Below are 14,604 nucleotides of genomic sequence, written 5' to 3' on the forward strand. Positions count from 1 at the left end.
AAAAAAAAAAAAAAAAAAGTAAGAAGTTGAAGCATATCCTGTAAGGTGCATCATAAATATATTCCCTTACTTGGGCTTTTGATCTCACCCAGGTAATTAACAGCTTTAGTTAAGTTCAGTCATTCCTTCATGCCTGGCTATGGTCATAAAATCCCCAGGCTATGTGTAGCTCTTGGATTTATTATGTTTTTCTTACTGCAAGAGCGTCTCTCACATTCCGCTTTCTCCCCCCACCCCCCTTGAGAAAGTTTATGTAGCCATTGCTTTTGCAGCTGTCATGAAAGCTACTTTAGCTGGTGTGCTTTGTACGCATGCAAGGTTGGGTACATTGAGCTATTGCAATCCTATTCAGCAGCTTCTTCATTCTACATTACAACATCCCCCACTAGCTCCTCTCTGAGAGTGGGGAGATCAAGACATCCTGAAAACCTAACTTCCAAAGTGTTTCTCTCCCATTACTGTCTATTCTCTGCTACCTTTCTTGACCAAAACGGCATCTACTTGTTACACAGAACATAGTTTTTATTACGGAATTTGGGGAGGTCTCCCTCAGTGTAACCACTGAGGATGAACCATCCTCATAAACCCCCACTCCCATTTCTGCACATTCAAGTTCCCCTTCTATCAGTTCCTGAGCTCCAGTCTTTCTAGCTGAATGGAAAAATAGCCACAAAGCTTTGAGATATCTAGGTATTATGGGTTGAGTTCCCCAAATACATGTTAGAACCCTAATCCCTATACCTATGGGTGAAATTCTTTCTGGAATAGGGGTTTCTTTGTTATATTGATGAGGCCATATCCATATAGGGGGGAACATTGTCATCAAGTTAATTCCAACTTATATCGACCCTATAGGAAGAGTAAAACTTCCCCATAGGGTTTCCAAGGCTATAAATCTTTACAGCAACAGACTGCCTCGTCTTCTTCTGCAGAGCAGCTTGTGGGTTCAAACCACCAACCTTTTGATCAGTAGCTGAATCTCTTAACCAGAGCACCACCAGAGCTCCTTTATTCATATAAGGTATTTCCTAAACTAAATCACTTCTGAATTATAAAGCAGAACAGATTCAACATAGAGGCCAGCACAAATGGGGAGACAATAGATGCCTTGTGAAGACTACCAAGGTATCAAGGAACAGCAGGGCTACAGAAGCTGAAAGCAAAAAGGACTTTCCCTAGAGCTAACAGAGAGAGAGAGGGAGAGAGAGAGAGAAAGAGAGAGATTTCCCTAGAGCCAGTGTCCTGCATTTGGACTTTTAACATTCTGAACAGTGAAAAAATAAATTTCTGTTCATTTAAGCACCCACCTGTGCCATTTCTTTACAACAGCACTGGAAAACTAAGACACTAGGCAAGACAACTAATCACCTAGAGATAAATGGGAGGAAAATGTAGGTGTCCTTCCAATACCAGAATCAGTGTCAGTCGGGCCCATTAGGTTGAGCTCATGGCTTTATTCTGCTCTACCAAAAGAGGAACCCCAGTATGGAAGAGAGGCAAGAGTTTTTCCAAGCCCTCCTCTATCCCATCTTGAGGAGAAACTTGGAAAATACAGTCCTCAGAATAACTGTGCTCCAGGGTCCTTCCACAGCTGAAAGTAGGGTCTAAGAAAATACAGCATTAGCCATAAAATTCAAACAGTGTGTCAACCTTCTTAAAATAAGTCACAATTGCTTGTGGAAAAAAAAAAATGGGGAAATACATCTCTCTTCTTATATGACCAGTTTTCCATGGTCCATCTTTTGTTCTCATTCTCTGGAAAACCCAAAAGTCTCACAAAGTTCTACTGAGGAGCTGAAATCAGAGCAATTGCTTTCTCAGTTCTAAGATCAATAGCAGGCAATTCTACTTTTGCCTACCTCTACTTACTCTGGTCAAATTCAATAAGTATTTGCGAATATCTACCATCCTAGTCAGGAAAGACACAAAAGAAATACAAAACATAGAGTGAGCTCAAAGAGATTTTATTCTTTGTGGAAGATGAAAGCAAGTTGACGTGAAATGTTTGTGTTAAAGATCGTACTCCCCTTAACCAGTCCCACAAATACCCATTCATACAAACTCTTGGCCATCATTCATTCAATATTTACTAAGCAACTACTGTACACTATATACTAGGCTACAAAATGTGTGCGAATGATAAAAAGATGAGGGACCAATTCTTAATCTCCATGGTTTACTGTGGAATAATGGAGATGTAAGATACAAATAATTTCATGGCTCTTATAAATAAATAAAATATTTATTCTAAATAAAACCCAAGAGATGCATTCTGATACTCAGTTCATTTCAAGACAGTCTAAACTGTCACCCCACCAATTTTTTCAAAAGAGGTAAAGCTCACTTTGATGTAAGGAACTATTTGACTTAGAGAACATATTTTATTTAAAAAAAAAAAAAAAAAAAACACTGCCATCAAGTCGATTCTGACTCATAGCAACTCCCATTGGGTTTCAGTAAATCTTTATGGAAGTAGATTGCCTCATCTTCGTCCTGTGGAGCAGCTGGTGGGTTTTGAACCACTGACTGTCTGGTTAGCAGCCAAATGCCTTACCCATGACACCATCAGAGCTCCTTATATTTTATAAAGTAGCATTTAAAGACATAGTAATTCAAATTATGTAAATTCTGTGTCAGTTGTTTCTAAGCAGGGTTTCTAAAACACCTGAGTGGACTTGAAAATTGTTCTGAGTTGTATAACCACTGTAATCGTCTTGTATTTTTGTCTTAGATGGTAATATTTTCAAAGAAAGCTTCCTTCCTAAATTAACATCAATTTATAAAGAAACATACTCTTCTAACACTATAATAAACTTTAGCTCAGCCTCTGTTTCAATAGCCACAAAATCTGAATTGCAGAAATAATAATATTTAAAACTGTGTGAGACTTTATGCAAGGTCAGACACAGTGTTAAGTACTGTACAACACTTATGCCTCTGAGTACTTAAAACAGCCCTCCAAGGTAGGTTCTTTTAGTAGTTCCATTTTACAGCTAAGAAAATTAAAAGATCACACAACTAGTGACAACTGTCCAAATTCAAAGCCATACTACTCTTAAATGACTCCTAAATCAATGCAATTGTGTCACATATGTGCAGTTCAGGGTTAAAAAAATCTCTAAGTAGGTTGGCAGAAGTCCCAAATATCTCTACAGGCACAGAGGGAAGAAATGTGTTTTTTTTCCCTACCAATTTCCTTTTAACCTCCTGATTTCTATTGGGACCATTTTTTGCTCTATGCCTCCTGTTCTTTCACCTGTCCTCCAATCAAAGATGCTCAAGTGGCAAAATCCACTTAAAATATGGAAAATGTTCTTCCTCTTGCTTCGGGTGATTGTCTGTCTGAGGTGACTCTGGGATGCCTGGTGAAGAGGGAGCTCAGAGAACAGTGTGCAATTCCCACCACTAAAATTAAATTATTAATCTTTTATCAATTAATTGGATGAGGATTGGTGGAGAAGTGAGGCTCTCAGCTCACCAGAGCTCTACTGGGTACCAGATAAAACAAGAAATCTACCCTGGTGAGATGGGGAAGAGGCGAGAAGAGAACTCACAATGGTAATAAATGTGAGAGTCCCCTAGTTTCAGGAGAGGGAGAGCAAACCATCTCCCAGGAGAACAGAAGCAGAATTGCTTAGATTTCCCCAGGGGGACTTGACAGAATCCCCCTCCAGGCCTTGTAAAAAGAGACTCTCTTGCTTGCCCATGAGTTGCTTTTCTTAATTCTTTCACATGCTGAGGAAGATCAAATCCCAAAACAGAGCGCTTTCTAGACTCCTTTGAACAGACAGTGTTCTGAGTCAGAATACTGTTGTTCAAAAAATGAAAATAGCTTGTGTTTTCAGAGTATAGAAATGAATTGCACTCATTGTAACCATAACAAACTATTCAGAAAACATATTTTTAAAAATGCTTTTATTTTTCCACTTGAATTCCACTGCCCCTACATAAACGTCATTAACATTTGGGAGAGGTCATTCCAAACAACTCTTTTTGTAGATAGGAAGATACTACTGAAGTCCTACTATATACCAGTATATACCAGTGATCATACCTATACATGCTACTTTTCACCCTTTGTTATTTAATAATGGACTTATTTTCACATCAGTGGAGGTCTATATCATCGCTTTGAATTGTTTCACATGTTTCACTGTAAGACTATACAATTCCACCAGCTGATGGACTTTCAAGTTTTCTCCAACTTCTTGTGATCACGAACAATGACACAAGAACTCCTGCAATATCTCTTTGATTATATCTTTCAGATGAAGGTGACTTGGAATTCAAAATGCCTTCTATTTATATAAAAATCTATTATTTTGAGATGGTCTCTTTTATAGCATAGGAATAAAGACATTGATTTCTACAAAACTCATCTCAGAATTGGTGTCATTGTTTCATAGCTATATTGCGTACAGTTGACTCTCTCCAATAAACTTGAGAGAGCAAGTTCTGACAGATGAAGAAAGTGAATCTCAAAATATATGTGTGTATGAAAGAATAGAAGTCTTGATGGCACAAATAATGAAGTGCATAGCTGCCAATGAAAAGTTGGTGGTTTGAACCCACCCAACAGCTCTGTGGGAGAAAGACAAAATCTATAAAGATTGTAGCCAAGAAAACCCTGAAAGACAGTTTTGCTCCATCATATGGTCTCACTGTGAATGGAAATCAACTCAATAGCACTCAAGAACAACAAGAAGAGAGTAGAAGGCATTGGTAGTTCAATGATACAATTCTTACTTTCATGCAGAAGACCCAATTTGATCCCTGGTAAAGTGTAGCATGTTTGTGTCTTTGGACCAAAGAAAAACTCTAGTGGTCCCACATATCCTTCTGGATGAAAAGTTCTCTGAGGGCAGAGATTATATCTATTTTATTCACTAATGTATCTCCAATGCCTAGCCCAGGCTTAGGATAAGATAGTTATTCAAATAACTACTTCTGGATATGATGAACCAGTGAACAAACCACAAAGCACATCTTAATGGATCTCTGTAAACCATAGTCACCTTCCTACCTTCATTCTCACTCAGCAATGTGAACTCTGAAATGAAACAAAGGAATTCATAGCTAATAAATTATATACCACTCTTCTCCTGCAATGAGTTTCTCATTCAGAAGGAACTATAGAGTCAGTCTCCTCAAAGCAACATCAGATCCTTGGACTGAACGGCTTAAGCCAAGGGAGGCTGGTCCAAAAGTAAATGCAGAAGAGGGGCCCTCTCATTTAGGGTTTTATGTTGGCCCATTCTGAAAATTCCCTCCCAAACTCTGTGAGCAAAATCCATTCATCAACTCATATCTCCCCCTCCTCCTCAACCCATAATATTCCAAAGTGAAGTAAAAGAAGGTTACCTCACCCTTTGCCTCCTTGGCAGAGATCTGTCTTGGGTACTAATTCATATATACATGAGCTATATATGTAAAGGAGCATTACCAAGTGGGTGGTTCTTGAAAATCAGCCATTCATCATGCATATTGATCACCAGGGTAGTTCAGTATGAATCGAAGAGCAGCAATCATTAAATCAAAGATTTATACTGGTAAAAGAGCACCAAAGCAATTCATCAATTCCATGCTACCTTGGGTGATTAATTAGGCTCCATTCTGACAGCTTAGAAGCTGGTTCACAATTAAGGCTATTAGAGTTAGAGGTGAGCTGATTTTTTTTTTTTTTTTTTTCATTCCCTTTAGGAAAAAAAAAAGGAAGAGGACATTGGTCTGTTATAAGTGGAATGGTTATTATGATTATATATGTTTAATTTCTTTTTCCCATTAGTCTTTCAAGTTAAGGAAAGCTTAAAGCTTTTTCTTAGCACAGTGTTGAGCACATAGTAGGTACTCAGTAAATATATATTGATTGAGTCAAGTTATTAACCAGATGCTTCTGGAACTACAGGACCAAATGCAGCCTCACTTTCACTGGTGCACCCAATGTTTCTCACTGGGTCTTGTCCTTTAAAAAAGTAAAACTGACTGTAGACTGGAAAACCACACTGATGAGTTGCTTCAGGAGCTCTGGTGGCATAGTACCTAAGGCATTTGACTGCTAACCAGAAGGCTGGCAGTTCAAACCCACCAGCCACTCCTCAGAAGAAAGGTTGGGCAATCTACTTCTGTAGTGATACTGCCTCAGAAACCCAAGGAGGGGTCACTATGAGTTGGATCTGACTCGATTTGGCACCAAGGCTAAATACATGCAATCCTCTGACTCAACAAGCTAATCCTAGATCTATATACCCACCAGAAATAGGAACAAACATTCCCCAAAAAAACATGTATAACAATTCCATAGAAGTACTGTAATTAATAGCCCAAGCAATTAGAAACAACCCAATTATTCAATTGTCCATTAACTGAAGAACAAATAAATCAATTGTGTTATTTTCATATGGTACAAAAAAAAAAAACTACAAAGATAAATATGAACGAACTATAGCCTCCTGCAAAAACATGGATAAATCTCACTAACATGTTGACAGAATGAAACCAGATGCTAAGGAGTAGGTTCCTACGTGATTCTACTAATATTAAGTTCAAAAAGAGTCAAAACTAGTCTATGGCATCAGAAATTAGGATAATGGTTGCCTGTGAAGGCCTAGTTACTGGAAGGGGACATGAAGAGACCTGATAAGGCTCTATTTCTTCATCTAGGTGCTGGTTATACAAGTTCTCATTGCAAAAATTCAAACTACTTTCTGCTGTTTATTTTTGTCAAAATTAAATGAGTTATATGATTAGTGGGAGCTCTGGTGGTGTAGTGCCTAAGGCATTTGACTGCTAACCAGAAGGCTGGTGATCCAAACCCACCAGCCACTCCTCAGAAAGAAGGGTGGGCAATCTACTTCCATAGTGATACCACCTCGGAAACCTAAGGAGGGGTCACTATGAGTTGGATCTGACTCCATGGCAGTGTGTTGCATTGTGTATTTGATTAGTTTTCTCTCTACTTATGGTATAGTTCAAACAAAATGTATTTTATAAAAGATTTAACTTGTTTCTTTATTTTGTGTGTGTGTGATGGAAGTGTGATAAATATCTCCAGGAATACCCCTAATCCCAAAATCAAATTTCAGAAAGTGTCTCTTGGTAGAAATTTCAAAGAAGGAAGTCAAGTTTAAATGGAAGATTGTTGTTGTTGTTGTTTGCCGTCGAGTCGGCCCCAACTCATAGCGACCCCTCCTTGGGTTTCCGAGGCAGTATCACTACGGAAGTAGGATTGCCCAACCTTCCTTCCGAGGAGTGGCTGGTGGGTTTGAACCACCAGCCTTCTGGTGAGCAGTCAAGTGCCTTAGCCACTATGCTACCAGAGCTCCCAGATTAGACTACATAAATGTCCTTTAGGATCCGTTCCAATGCTAAAATTCTAAGATTCTTTTATGAGCTGTTGTTCCTGTAATTGTTAGCTGCCATTGAGTCAGTTCTGACTCATGGCAACTCCATGTATGCAGAGTTGAACAGCTCCACAGGGTTTTCAAGGCTGTGATCTTTCAGAAGCAATTCACCAGTCTGTTTCTCAAGGTGTCTCTGGGTGGGTTTGAACAGCCAGTCTTTCAGCTAGTAGGTGAGCATGTAAGTGTTTGCATCACCCAGGATGGTGAGTAATACTATGAATAATATTTGAAAATTGATAGAGAAGCTAGTATACAACTCTGAGAATGGCCACCTTAGCCTCAGAAACCTCAGAGTTGTATACTAGCTTCTGTCTTAGCTGTCTTTCTGTCTTAGCTCTTGGGCTTCTGCCATCTTGTTCAGTTTCCCTTTGAAACACAGAGCAAGAAGTTACCTCCAACAAATTGAGATTTAGAAGATATAGCTGTGATTTTTTACAATGTAGAAGCTTCTGATAATCCTAAGGATTAGATTAGAAAACAGAGAACTACATTTATAATAATAAAACCCTCTATTTCTTTTTTTTAAGTTAGATTAAAATTTTATTTATCTTTAACTATTTTTATGTAATAAAAAGTGAAAGTTCTTGTCTAATCCTCTTTGTAGGGGTATCTGTCTGTCTGTCTTACAGAGATGACTCAAGTTAATGGGGAAGAACAGGGGGCCAAGTCTGAGGCTAAAAATAATAGAAAATAAAGTGTCTTCTATCTCCAGCAAGGGATCAATGAGAAGATGGGAGGGCAAGATGGAGCGGAAATAGGCAAGGTCAGAGCAGGAACTTCTCACCTCCACTGGTCCTTAGGCCTGCCCACATTGAGGCCCCTCCCATTCAAGGTGCTTGGCAGAAATTCCCTAGCTTCCCCACTCCCAACTAAGAGAGTATTAGGGGTGGGACTGCTCCAAGCTGCTAAGGTAAAAAACATGCATCATTCTCCCCTCCACTTCTAGGGGTCTGAGATCATAATGAACATGATCTTATGTTTCTCAGGCAATGGAGGTGGAAGGGGAGCTGCTGGGAAGGATGAAATAACCAGTTGGAGGGGAAAGAGAAGAGAGCAGGAGGACTAGAACCCAAGCAACTGTCTCTTTATGTAGTGTAGGAGGTGTAGTGGGGTGTTTTGTTAGCAATGGCCTCCTCAGTGTGTCTCTTGGGACAGATCACTCAATGTTTCCAGTGAGTCAGAGACCTTACTCATGACCTAGCCCTGGCCCTGTTTACTGTGCTGACCTTACCTAAACAGTCAGGAGGTACTGGGGAGGGGGCTGCTGGTTCATAACTGAGTAGGGCTGGAAGAAAGCAAAGGACACATCCAGGAAGAAGCTGTGGCTTCTGCCCATCCTACATACTTCACAGAAAGGTGCAGGCAAGCAACCTCTGGAATAGCCCTGTCCCCAAGACTTTTTACTCCCCACTAAGAACTCAGTCATTCTGCCCTGCCTACAGCCTATCAGCTCTTTAATATCAGATTTCCCCAGCTAATTAGAATCCAGCGTCACTGAGAGGTGAAAAGAGTTAATGTACTCAGCTGGCAACCTAAAGGTTGGAAGTTCGAGTCCTCCAAGAAGCACTTCAAAAGAAAACCTTGGTGATCTACCTCCAACAAAATCAGTCATTGAAAACCCTATGAGGACAGTTTTACTCTGACACACATTGGGTTACAAGAGTCTGAGTCAGAGTCAACTCCACTGCAAACGAGGATTTTTTTTTTTTTTTTTCTTTTTAAAGAATTCCTGTCATCAGCTTCTCCTAGAAATGCAGACACCTGGCCAGGCTGCTCACCTCTGATGTAGGGGTAGAGTGAGAGTGTGGAAGCTGAGATTAGAGGTACTCCACTCAGGGGCATAGGAGGCATAGGAGAGCTCCCTATGGACCTGAGGTAGATGCAGTAGCAGCACTTGGGGAAAGTGGGGAACCATGGATGAAGGGTAGAGCTTCAGTGATTCCAGTTTGGACATGGACCTTGGTGAAGTGCATCATGTTGATGCATCTGTGGAGCAGCTGGTTGAGGGAACCAGGCAGATGGTTGAGGGAACCAGTGGCAAAGAGAATTGCATGCCTGTCAGGGCCACTGGATGATAGATCTTCTTCTGTGATTGCCCACTGCCTAGGTGTGGGACAATCCTTCTTAATACAGGACAGGACTCTGGCTGACTCCTACTTTTTGTTGTTATGTGCCATAGAGTCATCTCCAACTCATAGTGACCTTGTGTTCAACAGAATGAAACACTGCCCAGTCCTGTGCCAGCCTCACAATCACTACTATATCTGAGACTGTCACTGCAGCCACTGTGTCAATCCATCTTGTTGAGAACCTTCCCCTCTTTCATTGACCCTCCACTTTACCAAGTATGACATCCTTTTCCAAGGAGTGGTCCCTTCTGACAATGTGACCAAAGTAGGTGAGACAAAGTCTGGCCATTCCTGCTTCCAAGGAGCATTCCAGCAGCAATTCTTCCAGGACAGATTTGTTAGTTCTTTTAGTAGTCCACAGTACTTTCAGCATTCTTCACCAAGATCACAACTCAAAAGCATCAACTCTCCTTCAGTCTACTTTATTCATTGTCCAGCTCTCTCATGCATATGAAGCAATTGAAAATACCATGGTTTCGGATAGGTGCATCTTAGTCTTCAAGGAGATATCTTTGCTCTCCAGCACTTGAAAGAGGTCTTTTGCAACAGATTTGCCCAATGCAATACATCTTTTGATGTCTTAACTGCTGCTTCCATTTGCGTTGATTGTAGAACCAAGTAAAGTGAAGTCTTTGACAACTTCAATCTTTTCTTCATCTATCATGATGCTGCTTATAGGTCCAGTTGTGAGGATTTTTGTTTTCTTTATATTAATTGAGGTGTAATCCATACTGCAGACTGTAGTCTTCAATCTTCATCAGTAAGTGCTTCAAGTCATCCTCACTTTCAGCAAGCAAATTGTGTCATTTGCATATCTCAGGTAGTTAATGAGCCTTCCTTCAATCCTGATGTCATGTTTTTCTTCATATAGTCCAGCTTCTCGGATTATTTGCTCAGCATACAGATTGAATAAGTATGGTGAAAAGATACAACCCTGACACACTCCATTCCTGATTTTAAACCATGCAGTATTTCCTTGTTCTGTTCAAAAAACAGCCTCCTGGTCTATGTACAGGTTCCACATGAGTACAATCAAGTGCTCTGGAATTCCCATTTTTCTCAATGTTATCCATAATTTGTTATGATCCACACAATTGAATGTCTTTGCATAGAAGACATAAATACAAGTAAACAATCTTTCTGGTATTTCTTTTTATTTATTTATTTATTATTATTATTATTTTAATTGTGATTTGGGTGAAGATTTACAGAGCAAATTCATTTTGCATACAGCAGTTTCTTTCTGGTATTTCTTGCTTTCAGCCAAGATCCATCTGACATCAGCTTTGATATCTCTCACTCAACGTTCCTTTTTGAATCCAGCTTGCATTTCTAGATGTTCTCTGTCAATATACTGGTGCAACCGTTTTTGAATTATCTTCAGTAGTATTTTGCTGTGTGTGATATCAGTGATACTGTTTGATAATTTCCACATTCTGTGGGATCACCTTTCTTTGGAATGGGTACAAATACAGATCTCTTCCAGTCAGTTGGCCAGGTATCTGTCATCCAAATCTCTTGGCATAGATGAGTGAGTGCCTCCACTGCAGCATCCATTGTTGAAACATCTCAATGGGTATTCTGTCAATTCCTGGAGGCTAGTTTTCTGCCAGTTCCTTCAGTGCACCTTCAACTTTTTTCTTCAGTACCATTGGTTCTTTATCATATGCCACCTCTTGAAATGGATGAACATCAACCAGTTCTTTTTGGTATAGTGACTGTGTATTCCATCCATCTTCTCTTTATGTTTCCTGCATCATTTGATATATTGCCTATGGAATTTTTCAATATTGCAATTTGAGGCCTAAATTTTTTCATCAGTTCTTTCAGCTTGAGAAATGCTGAGAGTGTTTTTCCCTTTTTGGTTTTCTAACTCCAGGTCTTTGCACATTTCACTTCTCCAGCTGCTCTTTGAAATCTTCTGTTCAGCTTTTTTATCCTGTCAGTTCTTCCATTTGCTTTAGCTGCTCTCAACTCAAGGGCAAGTTTCAGAGTCTCTTCTGACATCCATTTTGGTCTTTTCTTCCTTTCCTGTCTTTAATGACCTTTTGCTCTCTTCATGGATGATGTTCTTGATGTCATTCCACAATTCCTCTGGCTTTTGGTTATTGGTGTTCAACGCATCAAATCTATTCTATAGATGGTCTCTAAATTCAGGAGGGATATAATCAATGTCATATTTTTGCTCTCATGGACTTGTTTTAATTGTCCTCAGCTTCAACTTGAACTTCCATATGAGCAGTTGATGGTCTGTTCCACAGTCAGCTCCTGGTCTTGTTTTGACTGAAGATATTGAGCTTCTCCATTGCCTCTTGCCAGAGATGTAGTCAGTCTGATTCCTGTGTGCTCCATCTGGTGAAGTCCATGTGTATAGCCACAATTTGTTTTGTTGAAAAAAAAGGTATTTACAAAGAATAAGTCCTTGGTCTTGCAACAGTCTATCATGCAATCTCCAACGTCATTTCTATCACCAAAGCCCTATTTTCCAACTACTGGTGATTCTTCTTTGTTTCCAACTTTGGCATTCCAATCACCAGCAACAATTAACACATGTTGATTGCATGTTTGGTCAATTTCAGATTGCAGAAGTTGGTAAAAATCTTCAATTTCCTCATCTTTGGCTTTGGTGGTTGGTGTATAAATTTGAATAATTGTAGTATTAACTAGTCTTCCTCATAGGTGTATAAATATTATTCTATCACTGACAGCATTATACTTCAGGATAAATCTTGATAGATTTTTTGTGATGATGAATTCCACACCATTCTTCTTCAATTTGTCATTCCTGGTATAGTAGATCATATGATTATCTTATTGAAAATGTCCAAAACCAGTCCATTTCAGCTCAGTAATGCCTAGGATATCAATCTTTATGCATTTCATTTCATTTTTAACAACTTCTAATTTTTCTAGATTCATACTTTGTACATCCCATGTTTTGATTATTAATGGATGTTTGCAGCTATTTCTTCTAATCTTGAGATGTGCCACATCAGCAAATGGGTGTCCCAAAAGCTTTACTCTATCCACATCATTAAGGTCAGCTGTACTCTGAGTGAGGAGGCAGTTCTTCTCCAGTCATATTTTGAGTGCCTTCCGACCTGATGGACTCATCTTCTGGCACTGTATTGCACAACGTGTCAGGGTATTCATAAAGTTTTCCAGCAATATATCAGACAGTGTTTCACTGCTATTAATAAGATTTTCACTGGCCAATTCTTTGAAAAGTGTATGGCCATTTCCTTCTTCCAGATCTGTCTTAGTCTGGAAGCTCTGCTGAAACCTGTCCACCATGGGTAACTCCACAGGCATTTGAAACACCAGTGGCATAGCCTCCAGCCTCAAAGCAACACTCACACCACCACAGTACAAGCTGACAGACGAGTTTGTCTCTCTTAGTTGTTCCAAACTGCTCAGCTCATTTCTTTGTCTCCCCAACCTTTCTTCACTTCCCGGCCTGCCCCCCAGGATCCAACCACCTGCCTTCTGCTGGTCCCAGGGCTGGCTTACTGTGGCCTGCCCCCATGGCGGCTCATGCACACAAACTCCAATAGGCCCTAGCAGAGCCCTACATTTCTTGAAGTCTTCTATACACCAGGCACTAAGCCTATGCACTTTCTGCAAATTCTCACACTTAATCCTTACAATATTCTGTAAGATAGGCATGTTGTTGTTGTTGTTGTTATGTGGTGTCAAGTCAGACCCAACTCATAGCAACCCCTCCTTGGATTTCTGAGGCAGTATCAGTATGGAAGTGGATTGCCCAACCTTCTTTCCGAGGAGTGGCTGGGGGGTTTGAACCACCAGCCTTCTGGTTAGTAGTCAAATGCCTTAGGCACTACGCTACCAGAGCTCCTGTAAGATAGGCATAGACTTCCTCAACTGCAAGAAAGGTGAGTCACATCCACTTTCTGAACCTTAGATTAAGATCTGTATAACTGGTAGTAAAATACCATGGACACATACCGGGAGGATAGGAGAATAGACTCTGGAACCCAATAAAACCAATTGCTGTCCAGTTGGTTGCAATTCATGGTGATCCCATATGTATCAAAGTAGAATTGTGCTCCATGGAATCTTCAATGGCTGATTATTTGGAGTAGGTTACCAAGTCTTTCTTCTGAGGTACCTTTAAGTGGACACAAATCTCCAACCTTTTGATTAGCAGCCAAAAGTGTTAATCATTTGCACCTCCTATGAGCTCTAAGACCAAATAACCAGGGTTCAATTTTGTCTCAGCAACTTACTAGCTATGAAACTTTGATAAAATAGTTAACCTCTCTTTGCTTCGGGTTGCTCATCTGTGAAATGGGATTGCACAACAACAACAATAGTATCTACTAGCAAGATTATTATGAGAAGTATATACAATATATATATAAGGCAATTAGGACCATGCATGGCACATAATAAGTTCTCAATAAACCAAAAAAAACAAATTCACTGTCATTGGGTCAATTCTGACTCATAGAGCCCTCTATTGGGTTTCCAAGGCTGTAAATCTTTATGGAAGCACATTGCCTAATCTTTCCTCCAAGGAGCAGCTGGTGGGTTCAAACCACCAAACCTTTAGTTATCAGTCAAATTCCTTAATCGCTACACTACCAGAACTCCTTAATAACGCAATGCAATGCACTGATGTTGAGTCAAATCTGACTCACAGTGACCTCTCCTTGGGTTTCTGAGGCAGCATCTGTATGGAAGTAGATTGCCCAAACTTCCTTCCAAAGAGAGCTCCTTAATAGATGGTAGATATTTGCTAATATTATTTATTTTTATTAGTTTATTTTAATTTATATATCTATTCTTTATAAGTGCTATATCATCACCAGATAGTACATATTCAATTAGAATAATTTTTATGTAACAAAACTACCACTATCACTTACTTACCAAGTTAGGATCTTTTGTTGTTGTTGTCGTTAAGTGCCGTCGAGTCGTTTCTGACTCATAGCGACCCCATGCACAGCAGAACGAAACACTGCCCTATCCCGCGCCAGCCCCACAATCCCTGCTATACTTGAGCTCATCATTGCAGCCACCGTATCAATCCATCTCATTGAAGACCTCCCCTT

The sequence above is a fragment of the Orycteropus afer genome, unplaced genomic scaffold (assembly GCF_000298275.1).
Source record: "Orycteropus afer afer isolate SDZICR_OR568_19922 unplaced genomic scaffold, OryAfe1.0 scaffold00257, whole genome shotgun sequence".
NCBI classification, from domain to species: domain Eukaryota; kingdom Metazoa; phylum Chordata; class Mammalia; order Tubulidentata; family Orycteropodidae; genus Orycteropus; species Orycteropus afer.